The sequence below is a fragment of the Oculina patagonica genome, chromosome 6 (genome assembly GCF_052425735.1).
Source record: "Oculina patagonica isolate OP01 chromosome 6, crgOcupat, whole genome shotgun sequence".
Lineage (NCBI taxonomy): Eukaryota > Metazoa > Cnidaria > Anthozoa > Scleractinia > Oculinidae > Oculina > Oculina patagonica.
This window is the reverse complement of record NC_135763.1, coordinates 19,329,557-19,352,068: the sequence shown is the minus strand read 5'-3', so window position 1 is coordinate 19,352,068 and position 22,512 is coordinate 19,329,557. Positions and strand designations below refer to the sequence as shown.

The 22,512-nt window shown below is 38.9% G+C and overlaps 1 pseudogene across 1 annotated transcript in view; it reads right to left on the bottom strand.

Moving 5' to 3' along the window:
• LOC144657555 (uncharacterized) overlaps positions 1 to 14,052 on the bottom strand; it is a 38,745-nt pseudogene extending 24,693 nt beyond the window's left edge. Inside the window, exons 1-3 of the transcript XR_013571568.1 lie at positions 13,804 to 14,052; positions 12,433 to 12,605; positions 9,331 to 9,490 (exon numbers count right to left, since the gene is read on the bottom strand). The product of XR_013571568.1 is annotated as an uncharacterized LOC144657555 (transcript). The remainder of the gene's footprint in view (positions 1 to 9,330; positions 9,491 to 12,432; positions 12,606 to 13,803) is intronic.
• Positions 14,053 to 22,512: the final 8,460 nt, after the last annotated feature.

Sequence of the window (22,512 nt, the reverse complement as noted above, 5' to 3'; positions counted from 1 at the left end):
TTTTACAATTAAGTCAGTAAATTTAATAAACGCATTGCGGATAACGATAACATTTGCGCATTGCAGAAGTAGATTAAGATTATGATTAGTCTAGCGGGTTAGCAAACTTATCGTTACAAGCCGGACAAAGGAACCAAATTTGGCACACGTAGACTTTGAAGCATGGGCTTTAAGAAAATCCGATGCTCCAAGAACATGGATCGCGAGAAAGGACAATTACGTCATCACAGAAATCGACAACATATTTGTTATCTTCTTTCCGCCATCTTGGATTTGAAAATTTTTCCAAAATGTAAGAAAACCACCAAAAATTACTAAATAGTACTGAAAAACAATAAAATGGTGCAAAAAATGCCCAAAAGGTAAAAATATTTGTATTAAAGTTAATTTTCATCTATAAAAACACAAAAATTGCAAATTTGATAAAACATGTCTCTCAAAATGCCGTTTCCATGGCAACATCAAGTCTCTAATACAGCAACCTGTCATATCAAATTATTTCCAAATGTATTTTAGATCAAGTTGCAAAGTTTGGCAGTGTTTGGTTGAATGTTGAAAAAGTTATAAACGTTCAAAGTCGGCGCGGGAACTTTCCGCCCCCTGGTCTGGATAGTGTTAAGATTCTTAATTTTAATTAAGAATCTTAAGGATCTTTAGGAAAGAAAATAGATCGTGAAATAACACCAGTCTTCACAAGCAAGAAAATCTCTGAAGAATTGAAGTTCACGGAAACAAAGCCCTCTCTAGTAAACCAATAAAGTGTAGTATATGAATATAAATGTAATTCGTGCGATGCGAATTATATTGGCTACACGAGTCGCCACCGTCACCTGCACATCGAGGAGCACAGATACTCCGTAATTGGTAAACACCTTCAAGAACAACACAATCAAAAGCCGATCGACCTTCACAGCCAATTTGCCATCCTAAAGAAATGCCGCGGAAAGTTTGAGTGCCTAATTTACGAGGACGAATTGGCTTTGATTGCTCCATGCCTAAATTTCCACAGAATTGTAATTGACTTCTCAGAAAATGTGTACCAATTCCAAACGTCACCAATATGCCAGTTTACTCGCGGAGACGTCCCTTGTATATTAAAGAATTGGCCAAACAGTGCCCATTTTCAAGTGCGTCTAACAAATAAATTATTCCTCTGATATCAGCTTCTTTATACATGTTTATAAGTGAAGTCCATCATCAATTTGTCGCTACCCTTTGCAACCACCGAAGTACTTTTTGTGCCATCCCCTTTCTTTTGATTGTTCTCATTCTACACAAGTCCTATCTTTTGAAAGAAAGTTTAACTACTCATCTTTGTTTTTGGTATCGCGAAGAAGGCATTCCAGTTCTTGCCTATAGGGGACTTACTTTTACTTAAGCACCAGGCCCATATTTCTCCTTTGTGCCATTCCTCGCTCTCTCTGGCAGACAGCGATCCTACAATACCTCCACTCAATTGACAGTTTTCAGTTCCAATTTTTATACGATTGGCAGAAAGATTTGTTCTGAATACTCTGAAAACAATTGTGTAATGTTTGGCTAGGATTGTAAATCAGGACGTTACCGTCAAACACTTCACATTCAACCCTGCATTCACAGGGTTTTCCCGGTATCTTGTGTTACTCTGAGTAGACAAATCGACGTCCAAATTGTCATAATCGTATAAAAGGTGGAAACGCGTGGTTTTTATGGGCGAAAAATATGCTAAGGTCGCCTTTACGTTGCTTGCTACTGATATACCGGCATACGTCATGCCCGCTTGTTTTGATTCGATTTGCTGATTGGGTGATTGATTTCGTAGTTTTATACAGTTCTTCTTTACGGTACGTTTAAATTGTATTGTCGTTTCACAATCAAATTCTTTGATAGTGCACTATAAGACGGGATACATAGGTTCTCCGTTAGCTCCACAACCCCCTCCAGTGCTCTTGACTTTGGCTTTTTTCTCTTCTTTGTCTAAGCAAAGAAGAGGGACGTAAGTTGTTGAAGATGCTCTAGGTCTTGAAGATACTCTTGTCTCGTTCTCTGTGCGAATGTATCAATGCCAACGGAACTATTTCTGTTTCTGCACATACTTCTGTCAAGACTGTCGTTGCGTGTCGCCATTTTTTGTAATCTTACCTCCAGCTTTACGTGAAACCCTCCTGTTAATTAAGGTGCGCTTGCACTAGTTTCCTCGCCTTATAATGTATTAGTAATTTCCGAGTAATATGCGTTGCTTTCAAAAACCAATCCGCCGATTCTTCAAACCATTTACACAACCAGTACCACGCAACAGAGCCCCAAGGGCATCCCGCAGCGTTTTCTCGATATGCAGTCGGCACTGAGTCCTCCAGGCACAATAAGGAACTTTTCCCCATACAATTGCGGCACGTTTTACTGAATTCTGTGGTTTGTTAATTTTTGTTTAAAGAGAGCTTAAATGTTTGCTATCTTTCTATGCATGCTGCAGCAAACCATGCCAGTCACACACAAGTTTCCAAGTCGGTTGTTCTTATCTAGTTTGTCTGTAAGTATGATCCGCTGAAGTTTATTTATCGAAACAACTTTTTTTCAAAACAGGACTATGCTTTTAATTGACAGTTATTTTAAAGGATTGTCAAACTGTTTTGCTTATCCTGTCTTCATGAAAGTCAGGAAGCCCTTTCTAAATTCCAATCATTGTCATATTAAACAAAACAACCAAAAATACCTGTCTGACGTAAAAAATGACGTCACTTTCACCCTCCAAGTGAGACGATTTTTTTGGAGCATCGGATTTTTGGAAATTTTATGTTCAAAGGTCTTCGTATACCAAGTTTGGTGCTTTTGTCCAGTGTGTAACGATTTCCGCAAAATTTGGTACTAACCCACTGGACTAGTAGCCTGAATTTCAGACATCCCTCTGTGCTCGCCTGCTTGCCAGAAGGGACGTCTGAACACATTTGGGCTTAATGCCGTCCGGTGACGTCTGTACTGTCGTGAATTGTAATAAACGTCGTGAATTGTAATACCTGTCGTAAATTGTAATAACAGTTGTCGTGATTTGTAATAGCTGTCGTAAATTGTAATAACAGTTGTCGTAAATTGTAATAATGCACCTATCGCAAATTGTAATAACATGCTGTCGTAATTTGTAATACGCCGAGCGGGGGCCCCCCCCCCCCCCTCCCCCCCCCCCCCCCCCCCCCCCCCCCCCCCCCCCCCCCCTGGGGGGGGGGGGGGGGGGGGGTTTTAAAAAAAAAAATTTAAAAAAATTTTAAAAAAAAAACCAAAAAAAATAGGGGCCCCCCCCCCCGGCGCCCCCTTGGGGCCTATTTAAAAACCCCCAAAAAAATATTCCTGTAAAAACGAACACCCTTCCTAAAACCTCAGCTACGCGCCTGCGAGCTGTCGTAAATTGTAATAGCACATTGCCGTGTTTTGTAATAACCAGTATTATCATATATTATTTTGCCATTTAACTCTGGAAATCTATTTATCTATTAATTGCAAGCATTTCACAGCGAAGGGAGTCAGTAAGAGGTTCCGGTATTCTTTTTAATAAAAATGTGCATTAGAGTGATTTCATTTAACCCGTGAAACACTATCTACCAGTCAGTGCGTAATAGTCAAAAATATACAAAAGAAAACAATGGAATAAGTGTCTAATAGTATCAAAAAGTGTAATAACTAACGGGTTTAGTGAAATCACTCTATTTTGATTAAACTTAAGGAACTATGTCATGGATTTTAGCCAGAATTAGGCATCGGAAATGACCACCAAGTTCGGTAAAATATAATAATAGCCCCTAAAACAGTGAAGGAACATTTCAATAATGTAATCAATAATCTTGTAATCCCCGGTTCAAGACCTGTCTCTGCCACTAGCTGGATTTGTTTTTCGGTTGTCCCGAGTTCAAATCCTCGACCACGCTTTGTATATAGCCAACTGGTCTGCCCCCTGCCAGTTGGGATTATTTTTAACCTTGTTATGTTTATTTAAAAATATTTGTTTCCAATGTTTCAGTGGCATGCCTGTAAACTAGCTATCTCGTTGAGATATGAAGCTAAGTGCATGACCACTATAAACATATTTATTTTTTTATTTTTTTTATTTTTTTTTCAGCAAATACAAAAGAAGGTACGGATGGCCAAAAGTGATAAAGATTGAATCTGATTGCAATATGGGTTTTTTGAAATATTATTGGGCTGAACAGTTTTCAATAACGCCTGGGAGACAAATTTGGTTGCAATGCAATGAAGCTATGGTTTTGTCATTTGGATGCATAGGAGTAATTGCTTTGCAAACATGAAAGTTTCATAGCAAGTATTTGGCAAAACTTAAAAAATAAACTTAACTCAGCCGTGACACAGTTCCTTTAAAGAAGGTAATATTTGAAATAAAACCCATTATCCACTTTAAAAAATAAAGACCAGTGACTTGTAAGGGACCGAATAGAGAAATTACAATGAAAACTTTCGTTTCCCTTTATGTGCTTTGCTGCAAATTTGTTCCAGTGAGAAGATTAATAATGTTGGATAGCCCTCAAGACGATATCAAGCAGTAAAATAAATTTATGCCACGCGTTCTTTAACTGTTATTCCTTATAGATAACGAAAATGAGATTTCTCAATGATTTTTTTCCTAATTCTTATTTCAGGGCTGTAACTAGCAAGAGGCAAGACGAGGCACTTGCCTTGTCTAAATTTTTACCCAAAATTAAAAACAAAATATTTTTCTCAAGAAATAACTCATGAAAAATGTCTCTGAAAGAGATTCATAGCTTCTAGATTTCAAATTTTCTGGAGGGCATGCCCCACAAACCCACTAGCAAGATCTTGCCTCGTTTATGGCAATGGTCTGGTTACGGACCTGCATTTTATAGAATTATTACAAAACACGGCAATTTGTTATTACAATTTACGACAGCTCAGAGTATTACAAATTACGGCAGTGTGTTATTACAATTTGCGATAGGTGCATTATTACAATTTACGACAACTGTTATTACAATTTACGACAGCTATTACAAATCACGACAACTGTTATTACAATTTACGACAGGTATTACAATTCACGACGTTATTACAATTCACGACAGTACAGACGTCACTACCCGAAAACCGGGTAGTGATTTTGATTGGTTGATTTAAAAATTATTTGCATAATTATGTGAAATTATGACTGAATTTTACCGCGCGAGGATTGTAATTTGAAAACGTTTGGAAAGAGTTCGAAAGAGTTCACCTTCCCAGAAATGAATTTATTAGTCATTTACCTTGAGTTTATTACTTTATTAGTTTACCTACGGATGAAGAATAGTAATGGAAATCGGTAGGTTTTAATTTGGCGGCATTCGTCGCTTCGACATGCAGTGCAGTGTTTTGCCAAATTTATATGTAATCTTGTTTTGTCAACAAAGCCGCGCGACGCTTATGTCCTGCAGCCTCGATGAGCCAGTGATTTCTGAACTCAGTGCCCACGGTCAAGTAGGATATTTTTGTATTGAATTCCGTTTCTTGATGCCTCTGAAACCGTCGAAATTGATTCATTTATTAAATTACTCACGAGTGTGTTGTATTTGTCCGTTGCGTAACATATTATATTTTGATCGCTAGATAAAGCAAATCAGTTTAGATTAAATCGGTTCCGTAAAAGAATATAGCCTGCAGTCGATTAAAATATCATTCATTTGTCTCAAGTTTTTAATAGTTAACTATTAAAACAATTTTATACCCTGTAATCCTTTATTTAAGCGATTTTTGTTTAACAATTTCATGGCCTCGACAGAAACTTTTCCGCATGAATTAACACCAAAGCGTAGTGACGTCACCGGACGGCATTAGGCCCGAATGTGTTCAGACGTCCCTTCTGGCAAGCAGGCGAGCACAGAGGGATGTCTGAAATTCAGGCTACTGGACTAGATGTACTTCTGCGCATTGTAAATCCTGTCCACGACCAACACAAACTGTTGTTATTTTTTTCAAAACGTGGAAAGCAAATCCGGATCCTAGTGGATCTGATCAGCAAAATGTGGAGATACAAACAACTTAAAAACAGAAAGGCTGACTGGGTTTATTACATTTTTCGTTAAAGCGTGTTACATTTATGGTTAGTATACAGATTTGAAATAGCCTTTAACAATTGTAAGTCAATTGCGCTTACTTCTCTCGTCGCAGGGCGTTTAAGACATGCAGGCACTACTGTTGCTACGGTAAACTTATGTTCACCAATCATCTTGACGTTTGCTTCATGTCACTTTTTGTAGCGTCAACTAATAGACAATGGAAAGATTGATCGAACAAACTATTAGAGCTCGAAAGTGCTGAAAACCGTTACCAGGCACCATAAATGTCAATTGCACCAACCTAAAGAGTTACAAGGCACGGTAATTTAACTTTTATATAATACGGGGGGGGGGGGGGGGGGGGGGGGGGGGCTCCTTCCTGAGATCCAAACTCTTACTTTTTCGTAAACCATGTTTGGCAGAAAAAGTAACCCCTTAGTATACCTTCCATAGAAGATGGTACCTCTTTCACATACATACAGAAGGGATGCTTTGTCTGTTTTCTTAATTGTTCACTTGAATAACTCCTTAAGATACTAAATGACTCGACCGTTCGCTGGGTACGTTCGAAATACCCAAGTTACATTTTTTCTTTACCCTTTTGTATAGTCTAACTCTCCATCGTGAATTCCCTAGCCTTTTCTATACGTACCTACGCCTGAAAAAGGTACCCCATTCGGGCGGAGCTTCCCGTATAGACCACTATAGGGAATGCCCCTCCCCACCCGAGATATTAGCTACCTTTTTGTTACTTATTTTCGCGGGACTTAATTTTCGCGTTTTTTTTTTTTTTTGAAAATCGCGAAATTAAAGACCCGCAAATATTTATTTGAAACGTTTTCTATTGTATTATTTTTTATGTTAATTACGTATTTTTGGCTAAATCGCGAAAATTAAGTCCCGCGAAATATGCCTGTTCCATTTTCACGAAATTAAGTTCCTGCGAAAATAAGTAACAATAAGGTTATGAAAGTACGTACCCATGGGGTACAAAAAAATCGTTTTGTCTTCAACGAAACGGTGTTGTACAAACTGTAGATCAAGTTTACGTTAACATCATCTTTTAAAACAATTAAAATAGGAGCACGCGACTATACGCTTAACAGTTTCGTTTCTCGAAACATACATTTCTTGTATTAAGTTTCAAAAACATATGTACGCATAACACTAAATACTTAATTTGTGTTAGAAGAGATCAAAAGAACATCTGCTAGTCGAGTTTCTGCCTTTAGTCAATATTTGTCGTTTATTTTTCCTGCGAACGGCAAAAATTCATCTTCTGCCGTCTGCCGTTAGAACGCGGAAATGAGTAGTTTTGTGTTTGTCGTGAATGTGAGATAAAAAGGTAACAAAATGAAAGGCAGCTGCAAGCTCGCATTTGCCGTATAACGTCATGCTTAATCTCGAAATCACGAAATAACGTTTATAACTGAACTCAAACTGGAACTTCGGCCATTACCCTGGAATAATCTTCACTCTTGACAGGACAATAGAGAGGACATGTAGATATACAATTTCCTCGAAAATATACAAAGAAACCTTTGTTGTTGTAATAGCTAAACAGTGACTTTTGTAGTGTTTCCGAGACGAATTCGAAGTCCATAAACACGCAAAAAAAACGAGGCCAATTTCCCGCTTCTTGACCGAACAAGCTTGGTGATCAATAAAGGATTTATTATAAAAATTAGAGCAGTTTTCACTTGAGTGTCGAAAGTTAATTGCGTTTGCTTTGGTTTTGCATTGCTACGCTTAGTGATTGGTGTAAAACTCTCGCGCCACTTTCTCAGCCAATCAGAAGTAAAACCAAAACCAATCGTGACTCGCGCGCGCACGATTTCCCGCGCTTCGTGCCGGCTACATGTATTTGCGTTGAGTTTTGATTGGTTCACTGAATTGTCTGTGTTTTTTGTGATTGGTTAGAGTAATTACTTTGGTTTTTTTGGTTTTGGTTTTACGACAGTCAATTGAAAACTGCTCTATGGGCAATAAAGTCATAAATTAGAACTGAAATAACTCTCTTCGTTGTAACCTGAAGGAAATCAGTAAAAGGCACGAACGACCGCTCGAACTTCTTTCAGCTGTTCTTTGTCGCAATTTGATTAAACGAAAGCAAGAGGCAAGAAAACAGAAAACGTTTTCCTTTGCGCTGCTTAAGGTTATAATTATTAAAAAAGTAGATTGATTTTTTTTTTTTTTAAATGAGAGTTCTTAATTATGAAGTATTTAGTTCATTCCGAATGGCCGTCAGTCACAATCCTTGGATTCTTCGCAGAGGAACTGCCTGCTTGTCAGTGTTGCACAGCTGTCCTGACATCGGTTGAATCCTTCTCGTCCCCAGGTATCCTCCTCCTTTGTCGAGCGCAGTGCGCTTTGCGTTATGGGATTGATAGTGCACGTCTCGCTATCCAGACTGTTTGAGGCCACTAAGGAGACGCTGTTTGATCTCATACATTTACTGTAATTTGTAACGGCTGACTTCGGCTTTATTTAACTGATCGCAAGAAATGCTCCACAAAATACTGAATTTCGCATCTTTTGATCCAAGTTGCGATCTTTTGTAAGGCAGCTTAATAAAGTTCGCTAATCTTTTGAAGTTTGCGTGGTCTTTTATAATTTGATGGAGATTTGGGTCCGTCGTCCATTCCTCGTTTGCCGTCGCCGCCCCCGACAAAAGAAAGCTCCGTCGCCGGTGGCAACAACAACAACAAATTTGCGGGAAATCGCGGGCAATCCATGCGGCGCTTATTTGGGGGCGGCGCTTAACTTTTTTCTCCCAAATGCGGCGCTTATTCGGGGTGGCGCTTATTCGAGTAAATCAGAAACCCACAAGGGTTGAAACGTGTAACTCCCTATGATTCATATTGTACAAAGCCTTCGCATATTCGTTTACACTAAGTACCATATTTGGAAAATTACGAGAACCATTTCACCAATCAAAAATACTATATTTGGATTAAATTTCAAGCTTGGTTGAATAGCTAAATTTGGTTAAATTCTCCTGTTTCAACTTCTTGAAGTAGTCTGGAAAACTTTGCTTCGATACACTTAATGTATTTCTTTAGTTTCTGTAAGAAATTTACGGCGTTTAGGTCGAAATTCAAAAAACTTACCGCAAAACCAAAAATTATGTTGCGTGTGTCATTACGTGTATAAAACATTCGCGTACAAATTCTTCGTGTTTCCTAATATGGTACTTAGCAAAATGAATATTCAAACGCTGTGCGCGCGCGTTACACGTTTCAACCCTTATGGGTTTCAGAGTAAATACGGTAGATGGTCTAGAAGTAATCACGCTGCTTACTTGCATGATCCATTCCCATTCTGAACTTCAAAATCATCAAACGATATATTCAACGCCAAGCCGTGTGGGATAGGAACAAAATGGAAAAAGTCCAAATTGTTTGGATACTTGTCTGGATATCCTGGACTGTTCAGTGAGTTATTAGACATAGAAAGACGGCCTATTGAAACAAAAACAAAATTAACGACAATAACGTTCGACCTTTCTTTCCTGGGTTTTTCCATTTTTCTTACCCCTGTTATATATTTTTGTATTTATTTATATATTTAATCACGGGTCAGTTTTGACGTCATATAAACCTAACATCTTAGACAAAAGTAGTTGACACATTAACTTCTCATAGAGGTTTTTACGGCATTTTCATCGCAAGATTTTAAAGTAAACTTTTACAAAATACCCCCCTCTCCCCAGTCGAATGCTGCATGATTGCAGCTAAGGACTTCCAGAAACAAACTTGCAGATGGACGTCACACATAAGGCCTACTATCATGGTTTACATATTTTTTAAAAACGTCAGGTTTTTTCCAAAATGGACTTGAAAAAAATAAAACTATAGAAATGCATGCGACAGAACGAAACTTCATAAGAACTCCCACTACAACCGAATATAATGCTGAAAACCATCAAAACATCACTTCTCAGTTATTAAACAAATTGACGCATCGGGCCGATATTTGGAGCGTTTTATCTCGAAGTAGTCTGGTCGAAAAAAGCTGTTGTAAATTTGTGTTGTGCGATTTCGTATGAAGTTAAAAATAAAGAATACAGTATGGGGCCCAGTTCTCGGCCGGGTCCAGTTCTCGGCCACTTTGTGTTCAACGCGGTTTTTCACGCCCCAGTTGAATTAAAAGAAAAAGTTATTTCCATCAAACGATAGACTGATACTTGTGCTCTAAGTATCTTGAGTTTGATCCTTCAATTCACTATAGAAAGCTCACACGTCGAGTTTAAGCGGAGGTAGGTGAATTTGTTTTCCCGAAAACTTGTTTGTTTACGGCTCCTTAAAATTCATGGATGTAGTTAAATTCGTATTTTATACAAAAGCCCCTACCAAAGGAATTAATTTTTGGCATGTGAAACGCAGAATAATTCAGCTTTCTGCTTACGTTAACTTTTCGTTAAAGCGTTGTATTTTTTGGTCTTAATTTGCTTCGAATTTTTTTCGTTCGACTTTTGCGTATTTGCCAGTTCTCGGCCACCCTGCTCGCTATCACAGCGTAGCGCTTTGGTTTTTAATATATTTTCATCTGCTGTAGCCAGAGTGAAAGAAAGAAAAATTTAAAAATAATTTTCAATTAAATATCTAAGTTTTGAGCTGACTCTTGTCTTGTCTATTATTTCTACAACACCTAACTGTAAGACCTTTTCACTGCAAAATAAGCCATCTAAATGCATTGGTCACACAACGCAATTCTGCGGTTTTGCCAAAACCTATATATAGGCAAGCAACTAGGCGCGTTAAAAACCTTCTTTTCTAAAGTAAAACAAAGCCTCATAAAAATACTTTGGGATCGACATAACATAAATAAGTTTACAGAGTGGTTTTGTGACTGTGAAAGTTAATTAAGCCTTTTTATACAGAAAATTACGCACAAGCTTTTTGGTGGCCGAGAACTGGGCCCGGGTGGCCGAGAACTGGGCCCACAATTGGTGCTTTTATTTTTATTATTGCTCGGGCAAATTTATTATTGACAGATCGATAGCTTTACACCAAAACGCTAAATGATGTCGCTAGCTCTGGGAGAAATATTTCAAGTTTCTTTAGTAGTTCTGAGGAAAGAAATTCAAGTTTACGTCCAAAGTGGCCGAGAACTGGGCCCCATATTGTACTTCATGGAATGTGCGTACGGTATTTACGCACGAGTTGGTGAAGTATCAGAAATCGAACGAGTGAGCGGAGCGAACGAGTTGAGATTTCTGATACAAAACAACTCGTGCGTAAATACCGTACAAAGCACTTTCCATGTGGTATTGTGTTTATTATATACGTACTGAGATTTTCACTGAAGTCATTCAGTGAACAACACATTCAATTCAGTCGAAGATACTCCAACAGTCCAAGCAAGTTATTTTCGTAAACAGCCTAAAGCAGTTCAAAGTATTCATCGGTCAACGGCACGTCCAGCAGCTTTGTATTTGCTTCCACGGCCTTCTTTTTTTGGTTCTTTTTGTTTTGATTGTCCAAATCAACTGAAGCGGATAACCAGCAAGATACTTGTTCAGTTCTTCCACAGTTTCACGTCCGCTTTGCTTTTATCTTGTGTGTTCTTGTTTTTCTGACTTTCGATGTATTCTTATGCCAAAGAACCGTGGGCTTTTCACATTTGTTTTTCTCAGGAATACCGAAAAAGTTTCAAGGTAAACGTTGGAATGATAATTGTAAAAATATAGCTTTATAGCTACGCCAAGAAATGGCCTGCGTGCGAAACGCCGCCAATCAGCCTTGAATGAAAACTTCAACTTGATACGTCTCACACGTCAAAAAAAAACATGATACGTGGCTTCTGATTGGACGTATCATTTTTTTCTCGCACGTGAAAAAAGCGATACTCGCCATTTGATTGGTTTATATCGGTTTGCGAACGAAGATTTACTTAGCGGCTCTTCACTGAGTAAATCTCAGTACGTATATAATAAAAAAGAATAACCGGATGGCTGACACAAGGTGGCTGATTTTGCAATCGAACCCAGTCTCTTTCCCACAGCCCAATCTTATTTTGGCAGGACCATTTTTTTGAGCATGCACAGATGGCTCATTTACGACTACCAGCCAATCAGGTTTGAGCATTTATGAACGGAGGTCCGCAGCCACGTACAGTGGAATTGTAGAGTTGGCTGCACGCAGGCTAGGAAGTAGCTTGAATCGATCTAACTTGGCCAGAGATCTCGTTCTTGGTGCTGACCAAAAGTAAAACGGGCTCTGGGCAGGTGAACCACGTCATCATTTTGTTTTGATATGACACAATTGTTGACACGTGTCCATCCAAAAGTGAACTGGCTCTCTTCATAAAGTCCATAAGTACCTAACTGGCCCTATCACCTAACCCATTAATTATCATCCCTTTGTTAAGAAGAGCAAAATTCTGTTCTGATTTTACTTACCAATTGGAACAGCAGTGAAAAATAGCAAGAATCCTTTTTCTCTTTTCTTACTGTTTGTGTGGAAAGTAATCATCACATTGTCTCCAGTTAATAGAACCGTCTGTCCGGTCTTCTGACCACAATACACACGCAGTTTACTGCTGTATCCACTGGAAATTTGCAGGTAGTCAGATCTATCAAGAAACATATGATAAGATATATAGGTTATTCACCAGCCGGGAGGTCCGTACTGGGAAAAACTGATGATTTCGCGCGGAAAACACATTCGACGATTCATCTCGCATCGGATACCGCCCGCTGAGCGGGCCGGATTTGAGAATACCGCCCGCTCCCGGAACCAATCAGATCGCAGGATTTGTAGAATACCACCCGCTCATAAACAAAGAAAAAATAATATAATATATTTTTGCTTTCTGTACTTACAGCAAAAAACCATATTTACTGTAATATATATATGTTATTTGCCGGCTGGGAGGTCCGTATAGTGAAAAACTGTGACCGAGGTCTTGAAAATGCTGCCCGAGGCCGCAGGCCGAGGGGAGCATTTTCAAGGCCGAGGTCACAGTTTTTCACTATACGGACCGACCCTAAGCCGGTAAATAACTTATTTATTTTTTTCCTACTTTAATGTGTTTGATTAAAAAAAACACCTAAAAAACCTACAAAGACTTTCTTGCCAAATGTGTTTGTATTTATATACGCGCGCATCCAATGTTGAGTCGATCGCCATAAGCTACGGCAAGAGTAAATAATGATCTGTTTGCTATAAGAGCTTACTGCCAAACAAAATAAATTCACTAAAATGAACAGTACTCAAGGAAAATTTCATCTGAAAAAAAAAAGAAAAAAAGCATCTGAAATAATAGAAAAGCACAATGTAGAACAGAGCAATCAGCGAGTTGCGAAACACTTTTAACTCCATTTCGGCTTGTGAGTTCTTTAGTTAATTAAACTTACTTTTCGGACTGGAAAGCACTTAGCTATTTACATTTGTATTTAACGAGTCAAAAACCTCTGTGTTGATTCCCACAGTATTCTGTTTTGACAAAAAGTTTGCGAATGTGAAACTGAATGAAGCTGAAATGTGTAGTTTTGTCGCCTGCACAGTGACGGCACAATATTGCGAGAATTAATTTGACTGTTTTTTTAATAAAGCATCTCATTTTCTTGAATGGCGATTAGCAGTATTCGGTTTTGGAGAAAAGTAGCAGAGAAGCAAGGTGTTTGAAAGGATAAATCGAGTCTGTAAACCGGCGACTTGCAGTTAACCGCAATGGCGTGAAAATCAGTGCGAATGCACAAACAACGATCGGCAAACCACGGCCATAAAACTATAACTTCATTTTGTCACTAAAGAGAATAAATACTCGCCTTTTGGAGAACTTCAAGGTCTTTAATTCCACTGCTAATTTTCCCTTTCAAATTTACAACGGTTGGTGAGCAACTACATCGATTTAAATCATTTTGGAGAGCAAAACTGTCATGGGTTCGTTCGTCTCGCCGCGAAATGAAACTCACGAAAGCGTTACCGTGGCCCGTGGGCAGAGATAGGAGAATCTTGCCCGCGCTAATAACCAATCAGATTGCAGGATTCGTTACCGTGCCCTCTTGGAAAAAAATAAAAACTAGTAGTAAAGAATCGTCACAAAGGGCATGGGAGTAGGTATTTGGGAAATGCAACGGGCAACAGCAAACTTTGTTGATTCTGCAATGTCACATGTCTTTTCTTAATTATAAGTTGTAATGGCAACTGGGGGGGGGGGGGGGAGGGGGGAGAGAAACTTCCTTTGTTACACGACTCAAAAAGTAATCATAGCGGTGCCGGGCAACCAAGACTGCGCAGTAGCTATCGAATGGTTGCTTAGGGCGTAGTGAATAGCTTGACAAAGTTCATTGTTTAGTTCGCATGATTTGGTCTTGACCGTGCACAAAACACAATAGCTATATTTGCATTTTGATTGCTCCTTTGAAGTCTTCCGGGCATCAAAACAACAAACAGTGATAACGGTGACCTTTTGTTGTTTACGCCAATAAACAAAAGGTTTCACGAGCAGAACAATAACTCTGCACGTGCGTTTTGAATCTTGGTACATATCTTGGCTGCTCTCTGCACAACAACAATGTGAAATTACCAAAATACTGTCATCATCAGCATCGTCATCATCATCATCATACATCATCATCGTCATCGTCATCGTCATCATCATCATCATCATTTCATCATCATCGTCATCGTCATCATCATCATCATCGTCGTCATCATCATCATTTCATCATCATCGTCATCATCATCAGCATCATCGCCATCATCATCATCATCGTCATCGTCATCGTCATCGTCATCAGCATCATCATCGTCATCGTCATCGTCATCGTCATCAGCATCATCATCATCATCGTCATCGTCATCGTCATCAGCATCATCATCATCATCGTCATCAGCATCATCATCATCATCGTCATCATCATCGTCATCAGCATCATCATCATCATCATCTTCACGGCTGCCACCCACAGCAACGACAACAACACTGCCACAGGCACATTGTTCCATCTTCGCACGTAAAGGGTTTTTTTTTAATTTAAATTTGTATTATCAGTCTATATTTAAACAAAAAGAGTTGCTCACGGACATTCCCGCTATCAGACGTAAAAATTGCATTGTTGAAACACAAATAAACATAAATAAACACAAATAAACATATATCAGGATCCAGTGAGGGTTTTTTTCACAATTCGCATAGTCACTTACCTACACAATCGATCATCCTCCAAATTGAAATCGACAAAAGAAATGTTCATTGCCATGCCATATGGAATAGGAACAGAATAACTACAGTCCATATTGTTTGGGTAGCTGTTTGGATATCGAGGACTTTTCAGTGAGTTGTTGATCAACGAGTCACAACCTATTAAAAGAAAATACAATACTAACATGGGGAAAAACCAACAATAGAATATAGTTCATTATTTTTTTCCAAGAGGGCACGGTAACGAACCCTGCAATCTGATTGGTTATTAGCGCGGGCAAGATTCTCCTATCTCTGCCCACGGGCCACGGTAACGCTTTCGTGAGTTTCATTTCGCGGCGAGACGAACGAACCCATGACAGTTTTGCTCTCCAAAATGATTTAAATCGATGTAGTTGCTCACCAACCGTTGTAAATTTGAAAGGGAAAATTAGCAGTGGAATTAAAGGCTTTGAAGTTCTCCAAAAGGCGAGTATTTATTCTCTTTAGTGACAAAATGAAGTTATAGTTTTATGGCCGTGGTTTGCCGATCGTTGTTTGTGCATTCGCACTGATTTTCACGCCATTGCGGTTAACTGCAAGTCGCCGGTTTACAGACTCGATTTATTCTTTCAAACACCTTGCTTCTCTGCTACTTTTCTCCAAAACCGAATACTGCTAATCGCCATTCAAGAAAATGAGATGCTTTATTAAAAAACAGTCAAATTAATTCTCGCAATATTTTGCCGTCACTGTGCAGGCGACAAAACTACACATTTCAGCTTCATTCAGTTTCACTTTCGCAAACTTTTTGTCAAAACAGAATACTGTGGGAATCAACACAGAGGTTTTTGACTCGTTAAATACAAATGTAAATAGCTAAGTGCTTTCCAGTCCGAAAAGTAAGTTTAATTAACTAAAGAACTCACAAGCCGAAATGGAGTTAAAAGTGTTTCGCAACTCGCTGATTGCTCTGTTCTACATTGTGCTTTTCTATTATTTCAGATGCTTTTTTTCTTTTTTTTTTTCAGATGAAATTTTCCTTGAGTACTGTTCATTTTAGTGAATTTATTTTGTTTGGCAGTGAGCTCTTATAGCAAACAGATCATTATTTACTCTTGCCGTAGCTTATGGCGATCGACTCAACATTGGATGCGCGCGTATATAAATACAAACACATTTGGCAAGAAAGTCTTTGTAGGTTTTTTAGGTGTTTTTTTTTATCCAACACATTAAAGTAGGAAAAAATTAAATAAGTTATTTACCGGCTTAGGGTCGGTCCGTATAGTGAAAAACTGTGACCTCGGCCTTGAAAATGCTGCCCTCGGCCTGCGGCCTCGGGCAGCATTTTCAAGACCTCGGTCACAGTTTTTCACTATACGGACCTCCCAGCCGGCAAATAACATATATATATTATATATAACATTTGAGTGGAAACCTAGATCGAGAAAAAGCTACGTCTTCTGAATTCTACGAAAAGAAAAAGTAACACCAGAACAAATAAACACATAAGCTGTAATAAAATTAATCAGTTACCGAAAATGTTAATGAACCTATTAAATTGCAAAATAACCGCAAAACACTGTTGTATAAACTCAATAACTAAACAGCCAAACAGAACTTTAACAGAAGCTTTCTTATAAATTTAATGTTATCAGACTGAAACTTGCATGCAGTGAGTTTTGTTATTACTATTAAAACAGTTGCACAACGTCGGAAAAATATTCGAAGCGTTTTGTCTCCACTGCGTCGTATAAGAATTTTTTAAAGTCACTAGAACACAAAACACATCACGTGTTATTAAGTTGTTAGCACGTTTTGGCAGATATAACAGGCAAACATGCCTACATCAATGATTTTCCGAACTACATTTTAATTGTTATTTATATTCCGGATACAGTCACATGGACGGCGGAGCATTTTTCCAACTGGGAGGGCTGAATAGTGATTTAAAGGGGGGGGGGGGTGGGGTGGGGGGGGTTTGGTTAAGGGACTCTTCTCTTATTAATTTTTTATTTTTTTCTGTAAAAGTGGGGGGGGGGGGGGGCTGAGTCAATCGAAAAACGCCCTTAGTAACACCCAGCGGGTTATTAACCCGAAATTATAAACGATTGAACTACCCATTTCCAGCGGTCCTGATTCTTAGGGTTGGGAATAAATCAAACAAGTAAAATTGGGTTTTGTGAGACATTGTTCTGTGGTGAAGAAAAACAATTATGTTACGAACCTTTGGCAGCTAAGGCAGCATGATTCCTCATTGACATTATCAGCAATAGAAGCAGTATCATGGTGAGCAAGTATACTCTGTTTACAACACGAAAGGCTGATCCACGCTTCTGTGACAATTATTCCTGTAAAGAGAAGAATTTAAATTAAAAAGCAGCAAAATTAATAACTTGCCTGTCCAAATCATAGTTTCCATGGAAAATTAACGACAAAACGACAAATCCGCAGCTGAACTGGGGTTTCCTCCATCAATAAATAACATAAAGATTTAGGCAAACCTATAAGCGGAGCTCATTCATTTCGCACAAGAAATTTAACTTTTAACAAAGCAGTGATTTTTCTGGAACCTTTTTCGTTTGTCACAATTTCTCGGAATACAGACCTCTTTAGAGGGGATGTAACACGAATTCGACAATTCAATTGACGTTATAATTAATTACGACAACTTGAGCAGAAGCCATCTTCAGAGTCAGGTGAAAAGGTGTTGTTAGTCTATGATGTTATAAGTCTGGTCCGTTGACAAATGTCATATCTCTTCAACGGACCAAACTTATAACACCATTTTCACGACAATCTCCTGTGACGTCATTTGTAAACCCAGTATTTCAACTTGAAATCATTTGATACATTTTGTAACACTTAGGCTAATAAACGTAAAAAACTGGTATATTTGAAGCCAAACAATTTTTCTTGCTCAACTTATATTTTACAAGCTATCTGTTCGACTTGATCATCTTAAATTAACTAAAATAACTCTAACGAAGGATACTGGGACGTGAAGTACGACAAGATATGAATACTAAGAAGAGATTAAAATGATTATGCCATATGCCTGTTGTAGCAGAACTGAAAGTGACAAACCTCAATACTGAAAAGTGCCTATAGAGATTCTTGCCTCAGTTTTCCGGCTAATAACCGCCGTGTTATATTAAATTGTAGCTATAATATATAGCTTTACAGAACGGTCCTTCTTTAATACGGCATATCCTCCTTACACCCAGAACATCTTTTACACATAATCGTATCTATAACAAAATTCTCGTTTTTGATTGGTTCTGCGCGCGCCTATTTGTCGCGTAATCGGCGCGCGATCACGTGGGTGTCCAATTACAGGTATGTATCCAATTTGAGCAACTTCAAATTGGATACCTGTAATTGGACACCTACGCCATCCGCGCGTCAATCATGCGCATTTGAATGGGTTTTTTCTTGCTGTTTTCTAACTTTTTGTGCAACCAACTGTATTCACCTTTGACTTTTCCTCACAGAAAAGGTTCCTAAAGACTCCCTAACCTCGAATTTTGTTATTGACACGATTAATTAGTAATTGGACCTCGTGTCGTACAATTCAGAGAGTAATCGTGCTCGTAATTTCAAATCGGCCTCGCGCTGCGCGCTCGGCCGATTTCGAAATGACTCGCCCGATTACTCCCTGAATTGTACTCCACTCAGTCCAATTACTATTACTAATTAGATCATGTGATACGTTTTATAGCTCTTGGGCTGAGAAAACAATTTATCTCGCTCAACTTAAGAGCCAACTTGATTTATTTAAAATTTAATTGCCTTAACTCAATCTAACAAAGGATAGTGAGAAGTACGACAACATATGGAGAAGAACAAAGATTAAAATGATTGTACCATATGCCTGTTATAGACTAAAAGCGACAAGTCTCAATACTTAAAACTGCTATCTGAGATTCTTGCCTCAGTTTTCTGATGACAATAGTGTTATATTGAATTGTAGGCATCATATAGCTTTACAAAATGGTCTTTCTTTGATACGGCATATCCACCTTACACCCAGAACAACTTTTGCACACAATTATATATTCAATCTCTTTAAAAAGGTTACTAAAATACGGCCCAACGTAGAGTACTTACGTTACAAATGATCCATTCCAACCATTGTTAGACATATTGACTTCTATCTGACATAACGGGATGTGTGGAAATAAGTGTAAACAATTGTAAACGTAATAATGTCGAATAGCAGATGCTTGTAACTTTAAATCCAAATATACGTTAAACTAAATGTAGCTGTTCTTCCGTGCAAAAGAAAATATCCTTATTACTACTGGCAGAGTGAACGCACAAGGGCACTATTCTGAAGTTTGTTTTCGGCAACGAAATACTCCCAATTTGGAGAAAAGTGATAAGTTTCTGCACATAAATACCGTAAACAGTTTGGCCAAACGCAGGAGACCTCGTTCTGAAAAGTACCGCTTTTCTACTATGTCAGAAAAAACAAAGATCAGTCGGCCAACCATAGAGTAACAGTTTACCATAGTTTGTGACAGCTGACGTAATTATGACGAGCGCTGTTGAGTTTTTAAGTATATTTCCTGCCTTGAGAATTTCAATTGAATTCTCACGACAAACAATAAGCTTCCCCGTAAAAATCACTTGTAACCAACTAAGGAATAGAAACCAATCCGTCTGCTGTCCCAACTAGAAAGTGTTTCTGTTACTAACAACGTGGGGTATTCACATATTTTATGCAGATTACTCCTTGAGCTCACTGCCATTTTTGCATTTTTGCAATTAGCGTTTCTAATAATTATTGCTTCAATTCAAAAAAATACAATTGTAAAAGAGGACCGTCCGAAACATCTGTTTAACTTGTGCGTGTATCGTTGTTCAATAAAAAACATCCTGGGAAGGCTCAGTCAGTAGCGCCTTTAGTAGTAAACGGTACGCATTTTTTATTATTTTTCTATTAATCGTGACAAAAGCTTAATTAACTTTATTTTCGTTTAGGGTAACTCTTAGGCTCTGATTACAAGCAGGAGGGTGACCTTAGTCCCAAAGTTACCCTTGCGCTTGAGGGTATAGTAGTCTTAGTTTTCTTACAATGACACACTAAACAGGTTGCGTTTGCGCGTACGAATGTCCAAAAGCTGAAAACAAACAATATGAAAACAACAGCAGCTGAAGTGCATGACATCTACACAATTGCAATGTGGTTGCATGGCCCTCGCCAAAGTCAAGGAGGGGAGGGGCAATGATAGTGCACTACCTAAAAATTTTAAATTTACTTGGTCTAGGGGTATAGACTTCTGATTAGGCTTGCGTTCTCCTACGTCGAACCCAAATACTGTATTGCATTTTATGTCGTGCATACGAAAGCTGAGAGGAGTCAGACAATTAAACAGACTAGAAAATCAAAAGCCGCAGGACACATGTATGCCTGCCAGTGGGTCTGTCAGTAGTTGTGCCAATATTCAGATAGACACCGAGTCTCTCTTTTACTCTAAATATTCGTGGAGTCGAACGCACAAATAGCAAGCAGGCAATATACCTGATTGACGAAACGTTGCCCTGTGAATAGCTTAAGCAATGAACGATGCGCCCCAAATGTTTACTTGGAAGTCGGGAAAAAATAATCCTCATCTGAGACAAAATAAACCTTATGATATGACAGGTTGCATTTATCATGCTCTTAAGGCCGCAAAAGAAGAAAATATCTTGATCATCAATAAAAGGAATATTACTAAGCTTACCAAGGCTGTCTACCCAGAATGCCACTCGATCTTATCGTTCATGGTTTATGCTTTTTCAGTACACGGTCAACATTTCTTCAATTAGGTGTACAATAGGTGCGGCTAGGCCTCGAGCCGCGTGTAGCGAGTAGCGAGTAAAGCGTGTAACGTGACGTGTAGCGAGTGTCGCAGACACCGGAAAAACAGTTCTCCTTCTTGCACCCACGCTATTCGCAGCACGTGGCTTCGCCGTTCGATTTTCCGTTCGCTTACCCTTATCGTATTCATGTGCAGACACCCTTGAGCCTGTGCTTCGGCGCTTATGTTTATGTTTTCTGTCGTACATAACAACAAGGTTGTTATTTTTCGCTTTCGGTGAGCGTAAATGTTGGTGATTGGGATTCGAGAATCAAAGGAGTAGGCTTCAAATCGACCAAACTCATAAAATGTTCAAACCTTAGGTGGAGCCACGAGCCACAGGCGAGTTGGCGTCACCGGCTGCAAAGTTTTGGACATTTATATAAAGGGTGTAGATCACGGTATACCGTGAATATAGTTTTGAATGCTATTTATCAACATTGCAGGGAGATATCCTGCCCTGAGCTTTTCTGTTCCGGTTATTCTTGATAAGGAATTTTATTTATTATTATAGCGTAGTATGTCACAATTCGGAAGAAAAATATCACAAATGTTGTTCAAACAGTCAGCTCTGTTTTGTTTCTACGTGTGGTATCACTGCGTAACTGGGATCTATCGGATGTTAGGAAAAAAAGAGAGCAATGTTGTTTAAGGGTTCAGCAAGAGCCCGAGCAAGAGTGACAGAGTCTGAAGGCACTGTTTTGATAGAAAGTGACTTACATCTGTACATGCTCACTGCTTTTTATCTCCTCGTAGCAGAGACGGCGGAGCCGGAGGGGGAGGCTGGGGGGCTTTAGCCCCCCCCCCCCACTTTTACAGAAAAAAAAAGAATTAATAAGAGAAGAGTCTCTTAAGCCCCCCCACTTCAAGTCACTAGTCAGCCCCCCCAGTTGGAAAAATGCTCCGCTGTCCATGCGTATTTCGTAAATTATAAGCACAGGTACCCCAAGCTCTATGGAGATATAGACTGTGTGACCTTCGTTCAGCGTTGTGTGAGTGTTGTTATTTGAGCGTCACGGCGGCCGTTGCGTAACAGCGAAATTATAAGGATTTGTATGGGAAATAACGATTCCTGCTTTAATTTAAAAATGCGAACTAGTTTTCAATAAAAAAAAACCTACATAATAATGTGGTTTTTGGAGCGATTTAGCAGGATTCCAGTGAGTTATAGTTCCATTGCCTTCCTCTCTATATATATATAGGAGAAAGAAAAACAGACAGAGGACTTTAGGTAGGGTTTTTTTTTATTGAAAACTAGTTCGCATTTTTAAATTAAAGCAGGAATCGTTATTTCCCATACAAATCCTTATAATTTCGCTGTTACCCAACGGCCGCCGTGACGCTCAATTAACAACACTCACACAACGCTGAACAAAGGTCACACAGTCTACCGTATATCTCCCATAGAGCTTGGGGTTCCTGTGTTATAAGATTGATTGATTGATTTTTCCCTTCCCATGTGACGTTTTTTTGGCAAACGTCCCATGGTCACAGCGTGACAATAG